The 24150-nt window shown below is 48.6% G+C and overlaps 40 non-coding genes across 40 annotated transcripts; all 40 read right to left on the bottom strand.

The window, feature by feature from the left end:
* Positions 1-77: 77 nt before the first annotated feature.
* On the bottom strand, positions 78-150 carry Trnaf-gaa (transfer RNA phenylalanine (anticodon GAA)). The gene has a single exon. It is a non-coding gene; the product is annotated as a tRNA-Phe (tRNA).
* Positions 151-761: 611 nt separating this feature from the next.
* Positions 762-843, bottom strand: Trnas-uga (transfer RNA serine (anticodon UGA)). The gene has a single exon. It is a non-coding gene; the product is annotated as a tRNA-Ser (tRNA).
* Positions 844-1539: 696 nt separating this feature from the next.
* Trnas-cga (transfer RNA serine (anticodon CGA)) lies at positions 1540-1621 on the bottom strand. The gene has a single exon. It is a non-coding gene; the product is annotated as a tRNA-Ser (tRNA).
* Positions 1622-1759: 138 nt separating this feature from the next.
* Positions 1760-1832, bottom strand: Trnak-uuu (transfer RNA lysine (anticodon UUU)). The gene has a single exon. It is a non-coding gene; the product is annotated as a tRNA-Lys (tRNA).
* A 525-nt stretch (positions 1833-2357) lies between these two features.
* Positions 2358-2430, bottom strand: Trnaf-gaa (transfer RNA phenylalanine (anticodon GAA)). The gene has a single exon. It is a non-coding gene; the product is annotated as a tRNA-Phe (tRNA).
* A 611-nt stretch (positions 2431-3041) lies between these two features.
* Trnas-uga (transfer RNA serine (anticodon UGA)) lies at positions 3042-3123 on the bottom strand. The gene has a single exon. It is a non-coding gene; the product is annotated as a tRNA-Ser (tRNA).
* A 705-nt stretch (positions 3124-3828) lies between these two features.
* Positions 3829-3910, bottom strand: Trnas-cga (transfer RNA serine (anticodon CGA)). The gene has a single exon. It is a non-coding gene; the product is annotated as a tRNA-Ser (tRNA).
* A 138-nt stretch (positions 3911-4048) lies between these two features.
* On the bottom strand, positions 4049-4121 carry Trnak-uuu (transfer RNA lysine (anticodon UUU)). The gene has a single exon. It is a non-coding gene; the product is annotated as a tRNA-Lys (tRNA).
* Positions 4122-4646: 525 nt separating this feature from the next.
* Trnaf-gaa (transfer RNA phenylalanine (anticodon GAA)) lies at positions 4647-4719 on the bottom strand. Its single transcript has one exon. It is a non-coding gene; the product is annotated as a tRNA-Phe (tRNA).
* A 611-nt stretch (positions 4720-5330) lies between these two features.
* Trnas-uga (transfer RNA serine (anticodon UGA)) lies at positions 5331-5412 on the bottom strand. Its single transcript has one exon. It is a non-coding gene; the product is annotated as a tRNA-Ser (tRNA).
* Positions 5413-6108: 696 nt separating this feature from the next.
* Trnas-cga (transfer RNA serine (anticodon CGA)) lies at positions 6109-6190 on the bottom strand. Its single transcript has one exon. It is a non-coding gene; the product is annotated as a tRNA-Ser (tRNA).
* A 138-nt stretch (positions 6191-6328) lies between these two features.
* Trnak-uuu (transfer RNA lysine (anticodon UUU)) lies at positions 6329-6401 on the bottom strand. Its single transcript has one exon. It is a non-coding gene; the product is annotated as a tRNA-Lys (tRNA).
* A 539-nt stretch (positions 6402-6940) lies between these two features.
* Positions 6941-7013, bottom strand: Trnaf-gaa (transfer RNA phenylalanine (anticodon GAA)). The gene has a single exon. It is a non-coding gene; the product is annotated as a tRNA-Phe (tRNA).
* A 611-nt stretch (positions 7014-7624) lies between these two features.
* Trnas-uga (transfer RNA serine (anticodon UGA)) lies at positions 7625-7706 on the bottom strand. Its single transcript has one exon. It is a non-coding gene; the product is annotated as a tRNA-Ser (tRNA).
* Positions 7707-8411: 705 nt separating this feature from the next.
* On the bottom strand, positions 8412-8493 carry Trnas-cga (transfer RNA serine (anticodon CGA)). Its single transcript has one exon. It is a non-coding gene; the product is annotated as a tRNA-Ser (tRNA).
* A 138-nt stretch (positions 8494-8631) lies between these two features.
* On the bottom strand, positions 8632-8704 carry Trnak-uuu (transfer RNA lysine (anticodon UUU)). The gene has a single exon. It is a non-coding gene; the product is annotated as a tRNA-Lys (tRNA).
* Positions 8705-9243: 539 nt separating this feature from the next.
* On the bottom strand, positions 9244-9316 carry Trnaf-gaa (transfer RNA phenylalanine (anticodon GAA)). Its single transcript has one exon. It is a non-coding gene; the product is annotated as a tRNA-Phe (tRNA).
* A 611-nt stretch (positions 9317-9927) lies between these two features.
* On the bottom strand, positions 9928-10009 carry Trnas-uga (transfer RNA serine (anticodon UGA)). Its single transcript has one exon. It is a non-coding gene; the product is annotated as a tRNA-Ser (tRNA).
* A 698-nt stretch (positions 10010-10707) lies between these two features.
* On the bottom strand, positions 10708-10789 carry Trnas-cga (transfer RNA serine (anticodon CGA)). The gene has a single exon. It is a non-coding gene; the product is annotated as a tRNA-Ser (tRNA).
* A 138-nt stretch (positions 10790-10927) lies between these two features.
* Positions 10928-11000, bottom strand: Trnak-uuu (transfer RNA lysine (anticodon UUU)). Its single transcript has one exon. It is a non-coding gene; the product is annotated as a tRNA-Lys (tRNA).
* Positions 11001-11539: 539 nt separating this feature from the next.
* Trnaf-gaa (transfer RNA phenylalanine (anticodon GAA)) lies at positions 11540-11612 on the bottom strand. The gene has a single exon. It is a non-coding gene; the product is annotated as a tRNA-Phe (tRNA).
* Positions 11613-12223: 611 nt separating this feature from the next.
* Positions 12224-12305, bottom strand: Trnas-uga (transfer RNA serine (anticodon UGA)). Its single transcript has one exon. It is a non-coding gene; the product is annotated as a tRNA-Ser (tRNA).
* A 697-nt stretch (positions 12306-13002) lies between these two features.
* Trnas-cga (transfer RNA serine (anticodon CGA)) lies at positions 13003-13084 on the bottom strand. The gene has a single exon. It is a non-coding gene; the product is annotated as a tRNA-Ser (tRNA).
* A 138-nt stretch (positions 13085-13222) lies between these two features.
* Positions 13223-13295, bottom strand: Trnak-uuu (transfer RNA lysine (anticodon UUU)). Its single transcript has one exon. It is a non-coding gene; the product is annotated as a tRNA-Lys (tRNA).
* Positions 13296-13834: 539 nt separating this feature from the next.
* Trnaf-gaa (transfer RNA phenylalanine (anticodon GAA)) lies at positions 13835-13907 on the bottom strand. Its single transcript has one exon. It is a non-coding gene; the product is annotated as a tRNA-Phe (tRNA).
* Positions 13908-14518: 611 nt separating this feature from the next.
* Trnas-uga (transfer RNA serine (anticodon UGA)) lies at positions 14519-14600 on the bottom strand. Its single transcript has one exon. It is a non-coding gene; the product is annotated as a tRNA-Ser (tRNA).
* A 697-nt stretch (positions 14601-15297) lies between these two features.
* Trnas-cga (transfer RNA serine (anticodon CGA)) lies at positions 15298-15379 on the bottom strand. The gene has a single exon. It is a non-coding gene; the product is annotated as a tRNA-Ser (tRNA).
* A 138-nt stretch (positions 15380-15517) lies between these two features.
* Positions 15518-15590, bottom strand: Trnak-uuu (transfer RNA lysine (anticodon UUU)). Its single transcript has one exon. It is a non-coding gene; the product is annotated as a tRNA-Lys (tRNA).
* Positions 15591-16115: 525 nt separating this feature from the next.
* Trnaf-gaa (transfer RNA phenylalanine (anticodon GAA)) lies at positions 16116-16188 on the bottom strand. The gene has a single exon. It is a non-coding gene; the product is annotated as a tRNA-Phe (tRNA).
* Positions 16189-16799: 611 nt separating this feature from the next.
* On the bottom strand, positions 16800-16881 carry Trnas-uga (transfer RNA serine (anticodon UGA)). Its single transcript has one exon. It is a non-coding gene; the product is annotated as a tRNA-Ser (tRNA).
* Positions 16882-17586: 705 nt separating this feature from the next.
* Trnas-cga (transfer RNA serine (anticodon CGA)) lies at positions 17587-17668 on the bottom strand. The gene has a single exon. It is a non-coding gene; the product is annotated as a tRNA-Ser (tRNA).
* A 138-nt stretch (positions 17669-17806) lies between these two features.
* Positions 17807-17879, bottom strand: Trnak-uuu (transfer RNA lysine (anticodon UUU)). Its single transcript has one exon. It is a non-coding gene; the product is annotated as a tRNA-Lys (tRNA).
* Positions 17880-18418: 539 nt separating this feature from the next.
* Positions 18419-18491, bottom strand: Trnaf-gaa (transfer RNA phenylalanine (anticodon GAA)). Its single transcript has one exon. It is a non-coding gene; the product is annotated as a tRNA-Phe (tRNA).
* Positions 18492-19102: 611 nt separating this feature from the next.
* Positions 19103-19184, bottom strand: Trnas-uga (transfer RNA serine (anticodon UGA)). Its single transcript has one exon. It is a non-coding gene; the product is annotated as a tRNA-Ser (tRNA).
* A 696-nt stretch (positions 19185-19880) lies between these two features.
* On the bottom strand, positions 19881-19962 carry Trnas-cga (transfer RNA serine (anticodon CGA)). The gene has a single exon. It is a non-coding gene; the product is annotated as a tRNA-Ser (tRNA).
* A 138-nt stretch (positions 19963-20100) lies between these two features.
* Trnak-uuu (transfer RNA lysine (anticodon UUU)) lies at positions 20101-20173 on the bottom strand. The gene has a single exon. It is a non-coding gene; the product is annotated as a tRNA-Lys (tRNA).
* A 539-nt stretch (positions 20174-20712) lies between these two features.
* On the bottom strand, positions 20713-20785 carry Trnaf-gaa (transfer RNA phenylalanine (anticodon GAA)). Its single transcript has one exon. It is a non-coding gene; the product is annotated as a tRNA-Phe (tRNA).
* Positions 20786-21396: 611 nt separating this feature from the next.
* Trnas-uga (transfer RNA serine (anticodon UGA)) lies at positions 21397-21478 on the bottom strand. Its single transcript has one exon. It is a non-coding gene; the product is annotated as a tRNA-Ser (tRNA).
* A 697-nt stretch (positions 21479-22175) lies between these two features.
* On the bottom strand, positions 22176-22257 carry Trnas-cga (transfer RNA serine (anticodon CGA)). Its single transcript has one exon. It is a non-coding gene; the product is annotated as a tRNA-Ser (tRNA).
* Positions 22258-22395: 138 nt separating this feature from the next.
* Trnak-uuu (transfer RNA lysine (anticodon UUU)) lies at positions 22396-22468 on the bottom strand. The gene has a single exon. It is a non-coding gene; the product is annotated as a tRNA-Lys (tRNA).
* Between the last annotated feature and the right edge of the window lie 1682 nt (positions 22469-24150).

The following is a 24150-nucleotide window of genomic DNA, read 5'->3' as shown; positions in this document are numbered from 1 at the left end:
TCATTTTTGTTGTCAGCGGTAGTTGCATTATCACAAATGCAGAGTAATTCCATTGGCGTCGCACCAAAACGAGTACCTGCCGAAACCCGGGATCGAACCAGGGACCTTTAGATCTTCAGTCTAACGCTCTCCCAACTGAGCTATTTCGGCTGACGTCGAAGGTTGCCATTTGCATGTGTTCGTTCACTTCTGCCTCGCTGCCAATTTCACAGTCACCTTCGTCTGATAAGACACAGGGACGCTGAAGGGCGAGCAGCCGATGCAGTGAAGTTCCACACACATTTCTTCAGCTTCCGTCATCGTAACAAGCAAACATGTCGACTCGATTCGTGTGATATTGAATTCGCTGACTTGACGTGACGCCACGCTGACGCTAGAAAACCCGTGCTATATCGATGCCAGGGGCAACTCGTGTGCAGAGAACGAGACACAAGAAGGAGTGAGCCTCTCCACCATATGAGAGGCAGTATCTAGCAGATACACACGGTAAAACATTCGACTTGCGTTAGCTCATAAATTGCTACATGTCATCGTCTGTAAGCTAAAATGGACACATCTGCACTGCCCAGTGAGGCGACACTTGTACTAACACCTGGTGGACGGCTGTGAGACGAGGAGATGAGCTGCGGCTTCTGGGCGCGACTGTAACGCTGCGCCCTCGATCAAATAACACTGCACATTGCTGGTGACCCACGTGTTTAGTAGTGACGCAACTGCTAGGATGCAGCTCAACGTCCGCCTTTTGAGAGCGAGAAAATTTTCGCAGTCGGCAGGACTCGAACCTACGCTCCCAGAGGGAATCTGATTTCAAGTCAGACGCCTTAACCACTCGGCCACGACTGCCGGTGGCGGAAGCGACTCCCGACAAGTCAAACCGCCATCTTTAGAAGCAATCTGGTGGCAGAAAACGGCGTGGCCTCACTCTTTGCTCTAGGGTTTCCATTAGCCGTTACGAAAGTGTACTAATTTTCGCCCAGACAGGGACTTGAACCCAGGACCCTTCGGTTGAAAACCTAACGCTCTACCGACTCAGCTACGCGGGCCCACGCACGAGCATTATCGTACAGCTGCGTGGTGTGCGAGTGTTTCGCATGTCGTAATTGCTGGCTTATGGCTCCAATGGCGACTTCCCACTGACGCACCGCTGACGCTAGTTTTCTGTCGTCTTAAAACGATGGACATACCTCCAAGCAGCTGCGAGATCTTAAGAAAAGAAAAAAAAAAAAACGCTGCACTACTGCTTTTGCCGCACTCGAATGATTGAAATTGCGATTCTTAAAAAGAAAATGAAATGTTAGCTCTGTCCAACACTTTCGAGCACATCTGTGTACTCACCATCTCAGCGACGGCTTTCTGCAGTCCCAGCGTCAGTGCGAGGTGAACCGATAGGCACAGTAAGCAGCGGTCGTCGCGAAAACTCTGTATTCTTAAAACGGAAATTTTCGTCTTGTTGAGAATGGCGTCACTGGTTGCACCCGCATTCGCCCACGCATGTCACATGTGTGCGAAAACGTTTGCTCCTGTTTACGCAAAATCGCACGCAGCCGGTAGGATTCGAACCTACGCTCCCAGAGGGAATCTGATTTCGAGTCAGACGCCTTAACCACTCGGCCACGACTGCCGTTAGCGCGGTGTTCTCCCGACACATGCAACTGCTACCGTTTAAAACACTGTGGTGTCAGAAAACGGCGTAGCTGCATTATTTTCCGTAGCGTTTCCGCCGCTACCAGACGAATCGTTACCAAAGTATTAAAATTTCCGCCCGAACAGGGACTTGAACCCTGGACCCTTAGGTTAAAAGCCTAATGCTCTACCGACTGAGCTATCCGGGCTCACACAAGGGTGCAAAATCTCCTACGATGCACAACTATACATTGACTCATGTCCTTTACTGTTGTGCAATCGCTGCATGGGGCCGTTACTAATAAAACGTCGCCTAAATGCTGTCTACAAACTTATCGCGCTAAGCCCGTAACACACTATCGAAGACTGCTGACACACGATGCAACAACAAATTGCACCAGCTGTTACGTCTCATACGTTGGAGCAGAGAATTTACGTGTTTTGTCGACACTCACTGGGCAATTGGAAAATTCACAAGCATTTCGAATGCAATGTTTCCCACGCTTTCGCTCATTTCACGGTTCTTCACCACCTGACACAGAAAAAGGAATGCAGTCGGTAGGATATTTTTAATTCTTTTGCTTCTAAGGGAGTTAGTTGTCTAGTAAGTTCCTCTTATGGCATGCAATAGACAACCAGAACAGCTACAGGAGAGAGTCATTTTTGTTGTCAGCGGTAGTTGCATTATCACAAATGCAGAGTAATTCCATTGGCGTCGCACCAAAACGAGTACCTGCCGAAACCCGGGATCGAACCAGGGACCTTTAGATCTTCAGTCTAACGCTCTCCCAACTGAGCTATTTCGGCTGACGTCGAAGGTTGCCATTTGCATGTGTTCGTTCACTTCTGCCTCGCTGCCAATTTCACAGTCACCTTCGTCTGATAAGACACAGGGACGCTGAAGGGCGAGCAGCCGATGCAGTGAAGTTCCACACACATTTCTTCAGCTTCCGTCATCGTAACAAGCAAACATGTCGACTCGATTCGTGTGATATTGAATTCGCTGACTTGACGTGACGCCACGCTGACGCTAGAAAACCCGTGCTATATCGATGCCAGGGGCAACTCGTGTGCAGAGAACGAGACACAAGAAGGAGTGAGCCTCTCCACCATATGAGAGGCAGTATCTAGCAGATACACACGGTAAAACATTCGACTTGCGTTAGCTCATAAATTGCTACATGTCATCGTCTGTAAGCTAAAATGGACACATCTGCACTGCCCAGTGAGGCGACACTTGTACTAACACCTGGTGGACGGCTGTGAGACGGGGAGATGAGCTGCGGCTTCTGGGCGCGACTGTAACGCTGCGCCCTCGATCAAATAACACTGCACATTGCTGGTGACCCACGTGTTTAGTAGTGACGCAACTGCTAGGATGCAGCTCAACGTCCGCCTTTTGAGAGCGAGATAATTTTCGCAGTCGGCAGGACTCGAACCTACGCTCCCAGAGGGAATCTGATTTCAAGTCAGACGCCTTAACCACTCGGCCACGACTGCCGGTGGCGGAAGCGACTCCCGACAAGTCAAACCGCCATCTTTAGAAGCAATCTGGTGGCAGAAAACGGCGTGGCCTCACTCTTTGCTCTAGGGTTTCCATTAGCCGTTACGAAAGTGTACTAATTTTCGCCCAGACAGGGACTTGAACCCAGGACCCTTCGGTTGAAAACCTAACGCTCTACCGACTCAGCTACGCGGGCCCACGCACGAGCATTATCGTACAGCTGCGTGGTGTGCGAGTGTTTCGCATGTCGTAATTGCTGGCTTATGGCTCCAATGGCGACTTCACCGACTTCCCACTGACGCACCGCTGACGCTAGTTTTCTGTCGTCTTAAAACGATGGACATACCTCCAAGCAGCTGCGAGATCTTAAGAAAAGAAAAAAAAAAAAACGCTGCACTACTGCTTTTGCCGCACTCGAATGATTGAAATTGCGATTCTTAAAAAGAAAATGAAATGTTAGCTCTGTCCAACACTTTCGAGCACATCTGTGTACTCACCATCTCAGCGACGGCTTTCTGCAGTCCCAGCGTCAGTGCGAGGTGAACCGATAGGCACAGTAAGCAGCGGTCGTCGCGAAAACTCAGTATTCTTAAAACGGAAATTTTCGTCTTGTTGAGAATGGCGTCACTGGTTGCACCCGCATTCGCCCACGCATGTCACATGTGTGCGAAAACGTTTGCTCCTGTTTACGCAAAATCGCACGCAGCCGGTAGGATTCGAACCTACGCTCCCAGAGGGAATCTGATTTCGAGTCAGACGCCTTAACCACTCGGCCACGACTGCCGTTAGCGCGGTGTTCTCCCGACACATGCAACTGCTACCGTTTAAAACACTGTGGTGTCAGAAAACGGCGTAGCTGCATTATTTTCCGTAGCGTTTCCGCCGCTACCAGACGAATCGTTACCAAAGTATTAAAATTTCCGCCCGAACAGGGACTTGAACCCTGGACCCTTAGGTTAAAAGCCTAATGCTCTACCGACTGAGCTATCCGGGCTCACACAAGGGTGCAAAATCTCCTACGATGCACAACTATACATTGACTCATGTCCTTTACTGTTGTGCAATCGCTGCATGGGGCCGTTACTAATAAAACGTCGCCTAAATGCTGTCTACAAACTTATCGCGCTAAGCCCGTAACACACTATCGAAGACTGCTGACACACGATGCAACAACAAATTGCACCAGCTGTTACGTCTCATACGTTGGAGCAGAGAATTTACGTGTTTTGTCGACACTCACTGGGCAATTGGAAAATTCACAAGCATTTCGAATGCAATGTTTCCCACGCTTTCGCTCATTTCACGGTTCTTCACCACCTGACACAGAAAAAGGAATGCAGTCGGTAGGATATTTTTAATTCTTTTGCTTCTAAGGGAGTTAGTTGTCTAGTAAGTTCCTCTTATGGCATGCAATAGACAACCAGAACAGCTACAGGAGAGAGTCATTTTTGTTGTCAGCGGTAGTTGCATTATCACAAATGCAGAGTAATTCCATTGGCGTCGCACCAAAACGAGTACCTGCCGAAACCCGGGATCGAACCAGGGACCTTTAGATCTTCAGTCTAACGCTCTCCCAACTGAGCTATTTCGGCTGACGTCGAAGGTTGCCATTTGCATGTGTTCGTTCACTTCTGCCTCGCTGCCAATTTCACAGTCACCTTCGTCTGATAAGACACAGGGACGCTGAAGGGCGAGCAGCCGATGCAGTGAAGTTCCACACACATTTCTTCAGCTTCCGTCATCGTAACAAGCAAACATGTCGACTCGATTCGTGTGATATTGAATTCGCTGACTTGACGTGACGCCACGCTGACGCTAGAAAACCCGTGCTATATCGATGCCAGGGGCAACTCGTGTGCAGAGAACGAGACACAAGAAGGAGTGAGCCTCTCCACCATATGAGAGGCAGTATCTAGCAGATACACACGGTAAAACATTCGACTTGCGTTAGCTCATAAATTGCTACATGTCATCGTCTGTAAGCTAAAATGGACACATCTGCACTGCCCAGTGAGGCGACACTTGTACTAACACCTGGTGGACGGCTGTGAGACGAGGAGATGAGCTGCGGCTTCTGGGCGCGACTGTAACGCTGCGCCCTCGATCAAATAACACTGCACATTGCTGGTGACCCACGTGTTTAGTAGTGACGCAACTGCTAGGATGCAGCTCAACGTCCGCCTTTTGAGAGCGAGAAAATTTTCGCAGTCGGCAGGACTCGAACCTACGCTCCCAGAGGGAATCTGATTTCAAGTCAGACGCCTTAACCACTCGGCCACGACTGCCGGTGGCGGAAGCGACTCCCGACAAGTCAAACCGCCATCTTTAGAAGCAATCTGGTGGCAGAAAACGGCGTGGCCTCACTCTTTGCTCTAGGGTTTCCATTAGCCGTTACGAAAGTGTACTAATTTTCGCCCAGACAGGGACTTGAACCCAGGACCCTTCGGTTGAAAACCTAACGCTCTACCGACTCAGCTACGCGGGCCCACGCACGAGCATTATCGTACAGCTGCGTGGTGTGCGAGTGTTTCGCATGTCGTAATTGCTGGCTTATGGCTCCAATGGCGACTTCCCACTGACGCACCGCTGACGCTAGTTTTCTGTCGTCTTAAAACGATGGACATACCTCCAAGCAGCTGCGAGATCTTAAGAAAAGAAAAAAGAAAAAACGCTGCACTACTGCTTTTGCCGCACTCGAATGATTGAAATTGCGATTCTTAAAAAGAAAATGAAATGTTAGCTCTGTCCAACACTTTCGAGCACATCTGTGTACTCACCATCTCAGCGACGGCTTTCTGCAGTCCCAGCGTCAGTGCGAGGTGAACCGATAGGCACAGTAAGCAGCGGTCGTCGCGAAAACTCAGTATTCTTAAAACGGAAATTTTTGTCTTGTTGAGAATGGCGTCACTGGTTGCACCCGCATTCGCCCACGCATGTCACATGTGTGCGAAAACGTTTGCTCCTGTTTACGCAAAATCGCACGCAGCCGGTAGGATTCGAACCTACGCTCCCAGAGGGAATCTGATTTCGAGTCAGACGCCTTAACCACTCGGCCACGACTGCCGTTAGCGCGGTGTTCTCCCGACACATGCAACTGCTACCGTTTAAAACACTGTGGTGTCAGAAAACGGCGTAGCTGCATTATTTTCCGTAGCGTTTCCGCCGCTACCAGACGAATCGTTACCAAAGTATTAAAATTTCCGCCCGAACAGGGACTTGAACCCTGGACCCTTAGGTTAAAAGCCTAATGCTCTACCGACTGAGCTATCCGGGCTCACACAAGGGTGCAAAATCTCCTACGATGCACAACTATACATTGACTCATGTCCTTTACTGTTGTGCAATCGCTGCATGGGGCCGTTACTAATAAAACGTCGCCTAAATGCTGTCTACAAACTTATCGCGCTAAGCCCGTAACACACTATCGAAGACTGCTGACACACGATGCAACAACAAATTGCACCAGCTGTTACGTCTCATACGTTGGAGCAGAGAATTTACGTGTTTTGTCGACACTCACTGGGCAATTGGAAAATTCACAAGCATTTCGAATGCAATGTTTCCCACGCTTTCGCTCATTTCACGGTTCCGTTGAAGACGTTCTTCACCACCTGACACAGAAAAAGGAATGCAGTCGGTAGGATATTTTTAATTCTTTTGCTTCTAAGGGAGTTAGTTGTCTAGTAAGTTCCTCTTATGGCATGCAATAGACAACCAGAACAGCTACAGGAGAGAGTCATTTTTGTTGTCAGCGGTAGTTGCATTATCACAAATGCAGAGTAATTCCATTGGCGTCGCACCAAAACGAGTACCTGCCGAAACCCGGGATCGAACCAGGGACCTTTAGATCTTCAGTCTAACGCTCTCCCAACTGAGCTATTTCGGCTGACGTCGAAGGTTGCCATTTGCATGTGTTCGTTCACTTCTGCCTCGCTGCCAATTTCACAGTCACCTTCGTCTGATAAGACACAGGGACGCTGAAGGGCGAGCAGCCGATGCAGTGAAGTTCCACACACATTTCTTCAGCTTCCGTCATCGTAACAAGCAAACATGTCGACTCGATTCGTGTGATATTGAAATCGCTGACTTGACGTGACGCCACGCTGACGCTAGAAAACCCGTGCTATATCGATGCCAGGGGCAACTCGTGTGCAGAGAACGAGACACAAGAAGGAGTGAGCCTCTCCACCATATGAGAGGCAGTATCTAGCAGATACACACGGTAAAACATTCGACTTGCGTTAGCTCATAAATTGCTACATGTCATCGTCTGTAAGCTAAAATGGACACATCTGCACTGCCCAGTGAGGCGACACTTGTACTAACACCTGGTGGACGGCTGTGAGACGGGGAGATGAGCTGCGGCTTCTGGGCGCGACTGTAACGCTGCGCCCTCGATCAAATAACACTGCACATTGCTGGTGACCCACGTGTTTAGTAGTGACGCAACTGCTAGGATGCAGCTCAACGTCCGCCTTTTGAGAGCGAGATAATTTTCGCAGTCGGCAGGACTCGAACCTACGCTCCCAGAGGGAATCTGATTTCAAGTCAGACGCCTTAACCACTCGGCCACGACTGCCGGTGGCGGAAGCGACTCCCGACAAGTCAAACCGCCATCTTTAGAAGCAATCTGGTGGCAGAAAACGGCGTGGCCTCACTCTTTGCTCTAGGGTTTCCATTAGCCGTTACGAAAGTGTACTAATTTTCGCCCAGACAGGGACTTGAACCCAGGACCCTTCGGTTGAAAACCTAACGCTCTACCGACTCAGCTACGCGGGCCCACGCACGAGCATTATCGTACAGCTGCGTGGTGTGCGAGTGTTTCGCATGTCGTAATTGCTGGCTTATGGCTCCAATGGCGACTTCACCGACTTCCCACTGACGCACCGCTGACGCTAGTTTTCTGTCGTCTTAAAACGATGGACATACCTCCAAGCAGCTGCGAGATCTTAAGAAAAGAAAAAAAAAAAAACGCTGCACTACTGCTTTTGCCGCACTCGAATGATTGAAATTGCGATTCTTAAAAAGAAAATGAAATGTTAGCTCTGTCCAACACTTTCGAGCACATCTGTGTACTCACCATCTCAGCGACGGCTTTCTGCAGTCCCAGCGTCAGTGCGAGGTGAACCGATAGGCACAGTAAGCAGCGGTCGTCGCGAAAACTCTGTATTCTTAAAACGGAAATTTTCGTCTTGTTGAGAATGGCGTCACTGGTTGCACCCGCATTCGCCCACGCATGTCACATGTGTGCGAAAACGTTTGCTCCTGTTTACGCAAAATCGCACGCAGCCGGTAGGATTCGAACCTACGCTCCCAGAGGGAATCTGATTTCGAGTCAGACGCCTTAACCACTCGGCCACGACTGCCGTTAGCGCGGTGTCCTCCCGACACATGCAACTGCTACCGTTTAAAACACTGTGGTGTCAGAAAACGGCGTAGCTGCATTATTTTCCGTAGCGTTTCCGCCGCTACCAGACGAATCGTTACCAAAGTATTAAAATTTCCGCCCGAACAGGGACTTGAACCCTGGACCCTTAGGTTAAAAGCCTAATGCTCTACCGACTGAGCTATCCGGGCTCACACAAGGGTGCAAAATCTCCTACGATGCACAACTATACATTGACTCATGTCCTTTACTGTTGTGCAATCGCTGCATGGGGCCGTTACTAATAAAACGTCGCCTAAATGCTGTCTACAAACTTATCGCGCTAAGCCCGTAACACACTATCGAAGACTGCTGACACACGATGCAACAACAAATTGCACCAGCTGTTACGTCTCATACGTTGGAGCAGAGAATTTACGTGTTTTGTCGACACTCACTGGGCAATTGGAAAATTCACAAGCATTTCGAATGCAATGTTTCCCACGCTTTCGCTCATTTCACGGTTCCGTTGAAGACGTTCTTCACCACCTGACACAGAAAAAGGAATGCAGTCGGTAGGATATTTTTAATTCTTTTGCTTCTAAGGGAGTTAGTTGTCTAGTAAGTTCCTCTTATGGCATGCAATAGACAACCAGAACAGCTACAGGAGAGAGTCATTTTTGTTGTCAGCGGTAGTTGCATTATCACAAATGCAGAGTAATTCCATTGGCGTCGCACCAAAACGAGTACCTGCCGAAACCCGGGATCGAACCAGGGACCTTTAGATCTTCAGTCTAACGCTCTCCCAACTGAGCTATTTCGGCTGACGTCGAAGGTTGCCATTTGCATGTGTTCGTTCACTTCTGCCTCGCTGCCAATTTCACAGTCACCTTCGTCTGATAAGACACAGGGACGCTGAAGGGCGAGCAGCCGATGCAGTGAAGTTCCACACACATTTCTTCAGCTTCCGTCATCGTAACAAGCAAACATGTCGACTCGATTCGTGTGATATTGAATTCGCTGACTTGACGTGACGCCACGCTGACGCTAGAAAACCCGTGCTATATCGATGCCAGGGGCAACTCGTGTGCAGAGAACGAGACACAAGGAGGAGTGAGCCTCTCCACCATATGAGAGGCAGTATCTAGCAGATACACACGGTAAAACATTCGACTTGCGTTAGCTCATAAATTGCTACATGTCATCGTCTGTAAGCTAAAATGGACACATCTGCACTGCCCAGTGAGGCGACACTTGTACTAACACCTGGTGGACGGCTGTGAGACGAGGAGATGAGCTGCGGCTTCTGGGCGCGACTGTAACGCTGCGCCCTCGATCAAATAACACTGCACATTGCTGGTGACCCACGTGTTTAGTAGTGACGCAACTGCTAGGATGCAGCTCAACGTCCGCCTTTTGAGAGCGAGAAAATTTTCGCAGTCGGCAGGACTCGAACCTACGCTCCCAGAGGGAATCTGATTTCAAGTCAGACGCCTTAACCACTCGGCCACGACTGCCGGTGGCGGAAGCGACTCCCGACAAGTCAAACCGCCATCTTTAGAAGCAATCTGGTGGCAGAAAACGGCGTGGCCTCACTCTTTGCTCTAGGGTTTCCATTAGCCGTTACGAAAGTGTACTAATTTTCGCCCAGACAGGGACTTGAACCCAGGACCCTTCGGTTGAAAACCTAACGCTCTACCGACTCAGCTACGCGGGCCCACGCACGAGCATTATCGTACAGCTGCGTGGTGTGCGAGTGTTTCGCATGTCGTAATTGCTGGCTTATGGCTCCAATGGCGACTTCCCACTGACGCACCGCTGACGCTAGTTTTCTGTCGTCTTAAAACGATGGACATACCTCCAAGCAGCTGCGAGATCTTAAGAAAAGAAAAAAAAAAAAAAACGCTGCACTACTGCTTTTGCCGCACTCGAATGATTGAAATTGCGATTCTTAAAAAGAAAATGAAATGTTAGCTCTGTCCAACACTTTCGAGCACATCTGTGTACTCACCATCTCAGCGACGGCTTTCTGCAGTCCCAGCGTCAGTGCGAGGTGAACCGATAGGCACAGTAAGCAGCGGTCGTCGCGAAAACTCAGTATTCTTAAAACGGAAATTTTCGTCTTGTTGAGAATGGCGTCACTGGTTGCACCCGCATTCGCCCACGCATGTCACATGTGTGCGAAAACGTTTGCTCCTGTTTACGCAAAATCGCACGCAGCCGGTAGGATTCGAACCTACGCTCCCAGAGGGAATCTGATTTCGAGTCAGACGCCTTAACCACTCGGCCACGACTGCCGTTAGCGCGGTGTTCTCCCGACACATGCAACTGCTACCGTTTAAAACACTGTGGTGTCAGAAAACGGCGTAGCTGCATTATTTTCCGTAGCGTTTCCGCCGCTACCAGACGAATCGTTACCAAAGTATTAAAATTTCCGCCCGAACAGGGACTTGAACCCTGGACCCTTAGGTTAAAAGCCTAATGCTCTACCGACTGAGCTATCCGGGCTCACACAAGGGTGCAAAATCTCCTACGATGCACAACTATACATTGACTCATGTCCTTTACTGTTGTGCAATCGCTGCATGGGGCCGTTACTAATAAAACGTCGCCTAAATGCTGTCTACAAACTTATCGCGCTAAGCCCGTAACACACTATCGAAGACTGCTGACACACGATGCAACAACAAATTGCACCAGCTGTTACGTCTCATACGTTGGAGCAGAGAATTTACGTGTTTTGTCGACACTCACTGGGCAATTGGAAAATTCACAAGCATTTCGAATGCAATGTTTCCCACGCTTTCGCTCATTTCACGGTTCCGTTGAAGACGTTCTTCACCACCTGACACAGAAAAAGGAATGCAGTCGGTAGGATATTTTTAATTCTTTTGCTTCTAAGGGAGTTAGTTGTCTAGTAAGTTCCTCTTATGGCATGCAATAGACAACCAGAACAGCTACAGGAGAGAGTCATTTTTGTTGTCAGCGGTAGTTGCATTATCACAAATGCAGAGTAATTCCATTGGCGTCGCACCAAAACGAGTACCTGCCGAAACCCGGGATCGAACCAGGGACCTTTAGATCTTCAGTCTAACGCTCTCCCAACTGAGCTATTTCGGCTGACGTCGAAGGTTGCCATTTGCATGTGTTCGTTCACTTCTGCCTCGCTGCCAATTTCACAGTCACCTTCGTCTGATAAGACACAGGGACGCTGAAGGGCGAGCAGCCGATGCAGTGAAGTTCCACACACATTTCTTCAGCTTCCGTCATCGTAACAAGCAAACATGTCGACTCGATTCGTGTGATATTGAATTCGCTGACTTGACGTGACGCCACGCTGACGCTAGAAAACCCGTGCTATATCGATGCCAGGGGCAACTCGTGTGCAGAGAACGAGACACAAGAAGGAGTGAGCCTCTCCACCATATGAGAGGCAGTATCTAGCAGATACACACGGTAAAACATTCGACTTGCGTTAGCTCATAAATTGCTACATGTCATCGTCTGTAAGCTAAAATGGACACATCTGCACTGCCCAGTGAGGCGACACTTGTACTAACACCTGGTGGACGGCTGTGAGACGAGGAGATGAGCTGCGGCTTCTGGGCGCGACTGTAACGCTGCGCCCTCGATCAAATAACACTGCACATTGCTGGTGACCCACGTGTTTAGTAGTGACGCAACTGCTAGGATGCAGCTCAACGTCCGCCTTTTGAGAGCGAGAAAATTTTCGCAGTCGGCAGGACTCGAACCTACGCTCCCAGAGGGAATCTGATTTCAAGTCAGACGCCTTAACCACTCGGCCACGACTGCCGGTGGCGGAAGCGACTCCCGACAAGTCAAACCGCCATCTTTAGAAGCAATCTGGTGGCAGAAAACGGCGTGGCCTCACTCTTTGCTCTAGGGTTTCCATTAGCCGTTACGAAAGTGTACTAATTTTCGCCCAGACAGGGACTTGAACCCAGGACCCTTCGGTTGAAAACCTAACGCTCTACCGACTCAGCTACGCGGGCCCACGCACGAGCATTATCGTACAGCTGCGTGGTGTGCGAGTGTTTCGCATGTCGTAATTGCTGGCTTATGGCTCCAATGGCGACTTCCCACTGACGCACCGCTGACGCTAGTTTTCTGTCGTCTTAAAACGATGGACATACCTCCAAGCAGCTGCGAGATCTTAAGAAAAGAAAAAAAAAAAAAACGCTGCACTACTGCTTTTGCCGCACTCGAATGATTGAAATTGCGATTCTTAAAAAGAAAATGAAATGTTAGCTCTGTCCAACACTTTCGAGCACATCTGTGTACTCACCATCTCAGCGACGGCTTTCTGCAGTCCCAGCGTCAGTGCGAGGTGAACCGATAGGCACAGTAAGCAGCGGTCGTCGCGAAAACTCAGTATTCTTAAAACGGAAATTTTCGTCTTGTTGAGAATGGCGTCACTGGTTGCACCCGCATTCGCCCACGCATGTCACATGTGTGCGAAAACGTTTGCTCCTGTTTACGCAAAATCGCACGCAGCCGGTAGGATTCGAACCTACGCTCCCAGAGGGAATCTGATTTCGAGTCAGACGCCTTAACCACTCGGCCACGACTGCCGTTAGCGCGGTGTTCTCCCGACACATGCAACTGCTACCGTTTAAAACACTGTGGTGTCAGAAAACGGCGTAGCTGCATTATTTTCCGTAGCGTTTCCGCCGCTACCAGACGAATCGTTACCAAAGTATTAAAATTTCCGCCCGAACAGGGACTTGAACCCTGGACCCTTAGGTTAAAAGCCTAATGCTCTACCGACTGAGCTATCCGGGCTCACACAAGGGTGCAAAATCTCCTACGATGCACAACTATACATTGACTCATGTCCTTTACTGTTGTGCAATCGCTGCATGGGGCCGTTACTAATAAAACGTCGCCTAAATGCTGTCTACAAACTTATCGCGCTAAGCCCGTAACACACTATCGAAGACTGCTGACACACGATGCAACAACAAATTGCACCAGCTGTTACGTCTCATACGTTGGAGCAGAGAATTTACGTGTTTTGTCGACACTCACTGGGCAATTGGAAAATTCACAAGCATTTCGAATGCAATGTTTCCCACGCTTTCGCTCATTTCACGGTTCCGTTGAAGACGTTCTTCACCACCTGACACAGAAAAAGGAATGCAGTCGGTAGGATATTTTTAATTCTTTTGCTTCTAAGGGAGTTAGTTGTCTAGTAAGTTCCTCTTATGGCATGCAATAGACAACCAGAACAGCTACAGGAGAGAGTCATTTTTGTTGTCAGCGGTAGTTGCATTATCACAAATGCAGAGTAATTCCATTGGCGTCGCACCAAAACGAGTACCTGCCGAAACCCGGGATCGAACCAGGGACCTTTAGATCTTCAGTCTAACGCTCTCCCAACTGAGCTATTTCGGCTGACGTCGAAGGTTGCCATTTGCATGTGTTCGTTCACTTCTGCCTCGCTGCCAATTTCACAGTCACCTTCGTCTGATAAGACACAGGGACGCTGAAGGGCGAGCAGCCGATGCAGTGAAGTTCCACACACATTTCTTCAGCTTCCGTCATCGTAACAAGCAAACATGTCGACTCGATTCGTGTGATATTGAATTCGCTGACTTGACGTGACGCCACGCTGACGCTAGAAAACCCGTGCTATATCGATGCCAGGGGCAACTCGTGTGCAGAGAACGAGACACAAGAAGGAGTGAGCCTCTCCACCATATGAGAGGCAGTATCTAGCAGATACACACGGTAAAACATTCGACTTGCGTTAGCTCATAAATTGCTACATGTCATCGTCTGTAAGCTAAAATGGACACATCTGCACTGCCCAGTGAGGCGACACTTGTACTAACACCTGGTGGACGGCTGTGAGACGAGGAGATGAGCTGCGGCTTCTGGGCGCGACTGTAACGCTGCGCCCTCGATCAAATAACACTGCACATTGCTGGTGACCCACGTGTTTAGTAGTGACGCAACTGCTAGGATGCAGCTCAACGTCCGCCTTTTGAGAGCGAGAAAATTTTCGCAGTCGGCAGGACTCGAACCTACGCTCCCAGAGGGAATCTGATTTCAAGTCAGACGCCTTAACCACTCGGCCACGACTGCCGGTGGCGGAAGCGACTCCCGACAAGTCAAACCGCCATCTTTAGAAGCAATCTGGTGGCAGAAAACGGCGTGGCCTCACTCTTTGCTCTAGGGTTTCCATTAGCCGTTACGAAAGTGTACTAATTTTCGCCCAGACAGGGACTTGAACCCAGGACCCTTCGGTTGAAAACCTAACGCTCTACCGACTCAGCTACGCGGGCCCACGCACGAGCATTATCGTACAGCTGCGTGGTGTGCGAGTGTTTCGCATGTCGTAATTGCTGGCTTATGGCTCCAATGGCGACTTCCCACTGACGCACCGCTGACGCTAGTTTTCTGTCGTCTTAAAACGATGGACATACCTCCAAGCAGCTGCGAGATCTTAAGAAAAGAAAAAAAAAAAAAACGCTGCACTACTGCTTTTGCCGCACTCGAATGATTGAAATTGCGATTCTTAAAAAGAAAATGAAATGTTAGCTCTGTCCAACACTTTCGAGCACATCTGTGTACTCACCATCTCAGCGACGGCTTTCTGCAGTCCCAGCGTCAGTGCGAGGTGAACCGATAGGCACAGTAAGCAGCGGTCGTCGCGAAAACTCTGTATTCTTAAAACGGAAATTTTCGTCTTGTTGAGAATGGCGTCACTGGTTGCACCCGCATTCGCCCACGCATGTCACATGTGTGCGAAAACGTTTGCTCCTGTTTACGCAAAATCGCACGCAGCCGGTAGGATTCGAACCTACGCTCCCAGAGGGAATCTGATTTCGAGTCAGACGCCTTAACCACTCGGCCACGACTGCCGTTAGCGCGGTGTTCTCCCGACACATGCAACTGCTACCGTTTAAAACACTGTGGTGTCAGAAAACGGCGTAGCTGCATTATTTTCCGTAGCGTTTCCGCCGCTACCAGACGAATCGTTACCAAAGTATTAAAATTTCCGCCCGAACAGGGACTTGAACCCTGGACCCTTAGGTTAAAAGCCTAATGCTCTACCGACTGAGCTATCCGGGCTCACACAAGGGTGCAAAATCTCCTACGATGCACAACTATACATTGACTCATGTCCTTTACTGTTGTGCAATCGCTGCATGGGGCCGTTACTAATAAAACGTCGCCTAAATGCTGTCTACAAACTTATCGCGCTAAGCCCGTAACACACTATCGAAGACTGCTGACACACGATGCAACAACAAATTGCACCAGCTGTTACGTCTCATACGTTGGAGCAGAGAATTTACGTGTTTTGTCGACACTCACTGGGCAATTGGAAAATTCACAAGCATTTCGAATGCAATGTTTCCCACGCTTTCGCTCATTTCACGGTTCTTCACCACCTGACACAGAAAAAGGAATGCAGTCGGTAGGATATTTTTAATTCTTTTGCTTCTAAGGGAGTTAGTTGTCTAGTAAGTTCCTCTTATGGCATGCAATAGACAACCAGAACAGCTACAGGAGAGAGTCATTTTTGTTGTCAGCGGTAGTTGCATTATCACAAATGCAGAGTAATTCCATTGGCGTCGCACCAAAACGAGTACCTGCCGAAACCCGGGATCGAACCAGGGACCTTTAGATCTTCAGTCTAACGCTCTCCCAACTGAGCTATTTCGGCTGACGTCGAAGGTTGCCATTTGCATGTGTTCGTTCACTTCTGCCTCGCTGCCAATTTCACAGTCACCTTCGTCTGATAAGACACAGGGACGCTGAAGGGCGAGCAGCCGATGCAGTGAAGTTCCACACACATTTCTTCAGCTTCCGTCATCGTAACAAGCAAACATGTCGACTCGATTCGTGTGATATTGAATTCGCTGACTTGACGTGACGCCACGCTGACGCTAGAAAACCCGTGCTATATCGATGCCAGGGGCAACTCGTGTGCAGAGAACGAGACACAAGAAGGAGTGAGCCTCTCCACCATATGAGAGGCAGTATCTAGCAGATACACACGGTAAAACATTCGACTTGCGTTAGCTCATAAATTGCTACATGTCATCGTCTGTAAGCTAAAATGGACACATCTGCACTGCCCAGTGAGGCGACACTTGTACTAACACCTGGTGGACGGCTGTGAGACGGGGAGATGAGCTGCGGCTTCTGGGCGCGACTGTAACGCTGCGCCCTCGATCAAATAACACTGCACATTGCTGGTGACCCACGTGTTTAGTAGTGACGCAACTGCTAGGATGCAGCTCAACGTCCGCCTTTTGAGAGCGAGATAATTTTCGCAGTCGGCAGGACTCGAACCTACGCTCCCAGAGGGAATCTGATTTCAAGTCAGACGCCTTAACCACTCGGCCACGACTGCCGGTGGCGGAAGCGACTCCCGACAAGTCAAACCGCCATCTTTAGAAGCAATCTGGTGGCAGAAAACGGCGTGGCCTCACTCTTTGCTCTAGGGTTTCCATTAGCCGTTACGAAAGTGTACTAATTTTCGCCCAGACAGGGACTTGAACCCAGGACCCTTCGGTTGAAAACCTAACGCTCTACCGACTCAGCTACGCGGGCCCACGCACGAGCATTATCGTACAGCTGCGTGGTGTGCGAGTGTTTCGCATGTCGTAATTGCTGGCTTATGGCTCCAATGGCGACTTCACCGACTTCCCACTGACGCACCGCTGACGCTAGTTTTCTGTCGTCTTAAAACGATGGACATACCTCCAAGCAGCTGCGAGATCTTAAGAAAAGAAAAAAAAAAAAACGCTGCACTACTGCTTTTGCCGCACTCGAATGATTGAAATTGCGATTCTTAAAAAGAAAATGAAATGTTAGCTCTGTCCAACACTTTCGAGCACATCTGTGTACTCACCATCTCAGCGACGGCTTTCTGCAGTCCCAGCGTCAGTGCGAGGTGAACCGATAGGCACAGTAAGCAGCGGTCGTCGCGAAAACTCAGTATTCTTAAAACGGAAATTTTCGTCTTGTTGAGAATGGCGTCACTGGTTGCACCCGCATTCGCCCACGCATGTCACATGTGTGCGAAAACGTTTGCTCCTGTTTACGCAAAATCGCACGCAGCCGGTAGGATTCGAACCTACGCTCCCAGAGGGAATCTGATTTCGAGTCAGACGCCTTAACCACTCGGCCACGACTGCCGTTAGCGCGGTGTTCTCCCGACACATGCAACTGCTACCGTTTAAAACACTGTGGTGTCAGAAAACGGCGTAGCTGCATTATTTTCCGTAGCGTTTCCGCCGCTACCAGACGAATCGTTACCAAAGTATTAAAATTTCCGCCCGAACAGGGACTTGAACCCTGGACCCTTAGGTTAAAAGCCTAATGCTCTACCGACTGAGCTATCCGGGCTCACACAAGGGTGCAAAATCTCCTACGATGCACAACTATACATTGACTCATGTCCTTTACTGTTGTGCAATCGCTGCATGGGGCCGTTACTAATAAAACGTCGCCTAAATGCTGTCTACAAACTTATCGCGCTAAGCCCGTAACACACTATCGAAGACTGCTGACACACGATGCAACAACAAATTGCACCAGCTGTTACGTCTCATACGTTGGAGCAGAGAATTTACGTGTTTTGTCGACACTCACTGGGCAATTGGAAAATTCACAAGCATTTCGAATGCAATGTTTCCCACGCTTTCGCTCATTTCACGGTTCCGTTGAAGACGTTCTTCACCACCTGACACAGAAAAAGGAATGCAGTCGGTAGGATATTTTTAATTCTTTTGCTTCTAAGGGAGTTAGTTGTCTAGTAAGTTCCTCTTATGGCATGCAATAGACAACCAGAACAGCTACAGGAGAGAGTCATTTTTGTTGTCAGCGGTAGTTGCATTATCACAAATGCAGAGTAATTCCATTGGCGTCGCACCAAAACGAGTACCTGCCGAAACCCGGGATCGAACCAGGGACCTTTAGATCTTCAGTCTAACGCTCTCCCAACTGAGCTATTTCGGCTGACGTCGAAGGTTGCCATTTGCATGTGTTCGTTCACTTCTGCCTCGCTGCCAATTTCACAGTCACCTTCGTCTGATAAGACACAGGGACGCTGAAGGGCGAGCAGCCGATGCAGTGAAGTTCCACACACATTTCTTCAGCTTCCGTCATCGTAACAAGCAAACATGTCGACTCGATTCGTGTGATATTGAATTCGCTGACTTGACGTGACGCCACGCTGACGCTAGAAAACCCGTGCTATATCGATGCCAGGGGCAACTCGTGTGCAGAGAACGAGACACAAGAAGGAGTGAGCCTCTCCACCATATGAGAGGCAGTATCTAGCAGATACACACGGTAAAACATTCGACTTGCGTTAGCTCATAAATTGCTACATGTCATCGTCTGTAAGCTAAAATGGACACATCTGCACTGCCCAGTGAGGCGACACTTGTACTAACACCTGGTGGACGGCTGTGAGACGAGGAGATGAGCTGCGGCTTCTGGGCGCGACTGTAACGCTGCGCCCTCGATCAAATAACACTGCACATTGCTGGTGACCCACGTGTTTAGTAGTGACGCAACTGCTAGGATGCAGCTCAACGTCCGCCTTTTGAGAGCGAGAAAATTTTCGCAGTCGGCAGGACTCGAACCTACGCTCCCAGAGGGAATCTGATTTCAAGTCAGACGCCTTAACCACTCGGCCACGACTGCCGGTGGCGGAAGCGACTCCCGACAAGTCAAACCGCCATCTTTAGAAGCAATCTGGTGGCAGAAAACGGCGTGGCCTCACTCTTTGCTCTAGGGTTTCCATTAGCCGTTACGAAAGTGTACTAATTTTCGCCCAGACAGGGACTTGAACCCAGGACCCTTCGGTTGAAAACCTAACGCTCTACCGACTCAGCTACGCGGGCCCACGCACGAGCATTATCGTACAGCTGCGTGGTGTGCGAGTGTTTCGCATGTCGTAATTGCTGGCTTATGGCTCCAATGGCGACTTCCCACTGACGCACCGCTGACGCTAGTTTTCTGTCGTCTTAAAACGATGGACATACCTCCAAGCAGCTGCGAGATCTTAAGAAAAGAAAAAAGAAAAAACGCTGCACTACTGCTTTTGCCGCACTCGAATGATTGAAATTGCGATTCTTAAAAAGAAAATGAAATGTTAGCTCTGTCCAACACTTTCGAGCACATCTGTGTACTCACCATCTCAGCGACGGCTTTCTGCAGTCCCAGCGTCAGTGCGAGGTGAACCGATAGGCACAGTAAGCAGCGGTCGTCGCGAAAACTCAGTATTCTTAAAACGGAAATTTTTGTCTTGTTGAGAATGGCGTCACTGGTTGCACCCGCATTCGCCCACGCATGTCACATGTGTGCGAAAACGTTTGCTCCTGTTTACGCAAAATCGCACGCAGCCGGTAGGATTCGAACCTACGCTCCCAGAGGGAATCTGATTTCGAGTCAGACGCCTTAACCACTCGGCCACGACTGCCGTTAGCGCGGTGTTCTCCCGACACATGCAACTGCTACCGTTTAAAACACTGTGGTGTCAGAAAACGGCGTAGCTGCATTATTTTCCGTAGCGTTTCCGCCGCTACCAGACGAATCGTTACCAAAGTATTAAAATTTCCGCCCGAACAGGGACTTGAACCCTGGACCCTTAGGTTAAAAGCCTAATGCTCTACCGACTGAGCTATCCGGGCTCACACAAGGGTGCAAAATCTCCTACGATGCACAACTATACATTGACTCATGTCCTTTACTGTTGTGCAATCGCTGCATGGGGCCGTTACTAATAAAACGTCGCCTAAATGCTGTCTACAAACTTATCGCGCTAAGCCCGTAACACACTATCGAAGACTGCTGACACACGATGCAACAACAAATTGCACCAGCTGTTACGTCTCATACGTTGGAGCAGAGAATTTACGTGTTTTGTCGACACTCACTGGGCAATTGGAAAATTCACAAGCATTTCGAATGCAATGTTTCCCACGCTTTCGCTCATTTCACGGTTCCGTTGAAGACGTTCTTCACCACCTGACACAGAAAAAGGAATGCAGTCGGTAGGATATTTTTAATTCTTTTGCTTCTAAGGGAGTTAGTTGTCTAGTAAGTTCCTCTTATGGCATGCAATAGACAACCAGAACAGCTACAGGAGAGAGTCATTTTTGTTGTCAGCGGTAGTTGCATTATCACAAATGCAGAGTAATTCCATTGGCGTCGCACCAAAACGAGTACCTGCCGAAACCCGGGATCGAACCAGGGACCTTTAGATCTTCAGTCTAACGCTCTCCCAACTGAGCTATTTCGGCTGACGTCGAAGGTTGCCATTTGCATGTGTTCGTTCACTTCTGCCTCGCTGCCAATTTCACAGTCACCTTCGTCTGATAAGACACAGGGACGCTGAAGGGCGAGCAGCCGATGCAGTGAAGTTCCACACACATTTCTTCAGCTTCCGTCATCGTAACAAGCAAACATGTCGACTCGATTCGTGTGATATTGAAATCGCTGACTTGACGTGACGCCACGCTGACGCTAGAAAACCCGTGCTATATCGATGCCAGGGGCAACTCGTGTGCAGAGAACGAGACACAAGGAGGAGTGAGCCTCTCCACCATATGAGAGGCAGTATCTAGCAGATACACACGGTAAAACATTCGACTTGCGTTAGCTCATAAATTGCTACATGTCATCGTCTGTAAGCTAAAATGGACACATCTGCACTGCCCAGTGAGGCGACACTTGTACTAACACCTGGTGGACGGCTGTGAGACGAGGAGATGAGCTGCGGCTTCTGGGCGCGACTGTAACGCTGCGCCCTCGATCAAATAACACTGCACATTGCTGGTGACCCACGTGTTTAGTAGTGACGCAACTGCTAGGATGCAGCTCAACGTCCGCCTTTTGAGAGCGAGAAAATTTTCGCAGTCGGCAGGACTCGAACCTACGCTCCCAGAGGGAATCTGATTTCAAGTCAGACGCCTTAACCACTCGGCCACGACTGCCGGTGGCGGAAGCGACTCCCGACAAGTCAAACCGCCATCTTTAGAAGCAATCTGGTGGCAGAAAACGGCGTGGCCTCACTCTTTGCTCTAGGGTTTCCATTAGCCGTTACGAAAGTGTACTAATTTTCGCCCAGACAGGGACTTGAACCCAGGACCCTTCGGTTGAAAACCTAACGCTCTACCGACTCAGCTACGCGGGCCCACGCACGAGCATTATCGTACAGCTGCGTGGTGTGCGAGTGTTTCGCATGTCGTAATTGCTGGCTTATGGCTCCAATGGCGACTTCCCACTGACGCACCGCTGACGCTAGTTTTCTGTCGTCTTAAAACGATGGACATACCTCCAAGCAGCTGCGAGATCTTAAGAAAAGAAAAAAAAAAAAAACGCTGCACTACTGCTTTTGCCGCACTCGAATGATTGAAATTGCGATTCTTAAAAAGAAAATGAAATGTTAGCTCTGTCCAACACTTTCGAGCACATCTGTGTACTCACCATCTCAGCGACGGCTTTCTGCAGTCCCAGCGTCAGTGCGAGGTGAACCGATAGGCACAGTAAGCAGCGGTCGTCGCGAAAACTCAGTATTCTTAAAACGGAAATTTTCGTCTTGTTGAGAATGGCGTCACTGGTTGCACCCGCATTCGCCCACGCATGTCACATGTGTGCGAAAACGTTTGCTCCTGTTTACGCAAAATCGCACGCAGCCGGTAGGATTCGAACCTACGCTCCCAGAGGGAATCTGATTTCGAGTCAGACGCCTTAACCACTCGGCCACGACTGCCGTTAGCGCGGTGTTCTCCCGACACATGCAACTGCTACCGTTTAAAACACTGTGGTGTCAGAAAACGGCGTAGCTGCATTATTTTCCGTAGCGTTTCCGCCGCTACCAGACGAATCGTTACCAAAGTATTAAAATTTCCGCCCGAACAGGGACTTGAACCCTGGACCCTTAGGTTAAAAGCCTAATGCTCTACCGACTGAGCTATCCGGGCTCACACAAGGGTGCAAAATCTCCTACGATGCACAACTATACATTGACTCATGTCCTTTACTGTTGTGCAATCGCTGCATGGGGCCGTTACTAATAAAACGTCGCCTAAATGCTGTCTACAAACTTATCGCGCTAAGCCCGTAACACACTATCGAAGACTGCTGACACACGATGCAACAACAAATTGCACCAGCTGTTACGTCTCATACGTTGGAGCAGAGAATTTACGTGTTTTGTCGACACTCACTGGGCAATTGGAAAATTCACAAGCATTTCGAATGCAATGTTTCCCACGCTTTCGCTCATTTCACGGTTCCGTTGAAGACGTTCTTCACCACCTGACACAGAAAAAGGAATGCAGTCGGTAGGATATTTTTAATTCTTTTGCTTCTAAGGGAGTTAGTTGTCTAGTAAGTTCCTCTTATGGCATGCAATAGACAACCAGAACAGCTACAGGAGAGAGTCATTTTTGTTGTCAGCGGTAGTTGCATTATCACAAATGCAGAGTAATTCCATTGGCGTCGCACCAAAACGAGTACCTGCCGAAACCCGGGATCGAACCAGGGACCTTTAGATCTTCAGTCTAACGTTCTCCCAACTTTTTTTTTTATAAAACCTTTATTAAAAAAACAATGTTACATATTCCAAATACACAATAGTTTTACATACATGAAGTTATTTAAACAAAACGGTTTGATCATTTCAATTGCACTGACATTTAGGAAAGACAACAGAAGATTGTGTTACTGACTAAATCACCAGAAAGAATTAAATTAAACATAAATACTTGAGAATGGCGGAAAGGAGATATATAATAAAGTTGACTAGCCTTCCAACTACACTTTCTGGACATTATTTGAATCTGAGTATTTGAAGTGATCAGATCTATATAATCAGTCTTTCACTGCAAAAATGAACAGGGCAATGTGCCAGGCATTGAATATTACATTTATCAGATAGAATCTTATGGTTTTAACCAATCGATAAGGAGATTTCTATAAAAACTGTCTATTTCCAATTTCTAGTATAAGCCAATAATGCACCATTCATGTTTTGTGTTTGGCACTATTAGACATACAATCTCAATGTCACATAAGTTCTGTACATTAGCTTATAAATTTCAAAAAACTACTCTCTGAAGTAGAAAAAGCCCACATCATAAATATACTGTAAAATCTTAAATAGTATCCTTAAGGAAACTACAATACATCACTGTCAACACAGTCTTCTTTTTTATATTAACCAATGCCCATTCTGTCAAATACAATTTTTAGCATATTACCGAACTTTTTCTTGTGATTCGAATAGCTTCTAATTTTGTGGAACTCACACAGCATGTGTGCCTTGAACTCTATGATGCTATCTGATCCTAATTTGTTAAGGACGTAGTTAACAAAATTTCCCAGCAACCAGTAAACAGCGTTATTTTTTGCTTCTGGGAAATAGCGTGCTTCAGGCCTGTGTATCAATGACAGCGATATATACTCAGGGGATGTTCTTGTAATCAGAGCTATTTGCTCCCGGATCCACTTCCAACTATTCATGTGACCACTGCAAGTATATCGATGAATTACTGTGTCAACTAGATGGCATTGTTGACATAAATTTGTTTCACAGAGTCCGATTGCGTGCTAACTATGTTGTTAACTGTCTTGTACCATGACGTTTTTATATGAGACGTGA

This window comes from Schistocerca cancellata, chromosome 3 (genome assembly GCF_023864275.1).
Source record: "Schistocerca cancellata isolate TAMUIC-IGC-003103 chromosome 3, iqSchCanc2.1, whole genome shotgun sequence".
NCBI classification, from domain to species: Eukaryota; Metazoa; Arthropoda; class Insecta; order Orthoptera; family Acrididae; genus Schistocerca; species Schistocerca cancellata.
The sequence above is the reverse complement of the archived record's forward strand: the minus strand, read 5'-3'. Positions and strand labels throughout refer to the sequence as shown.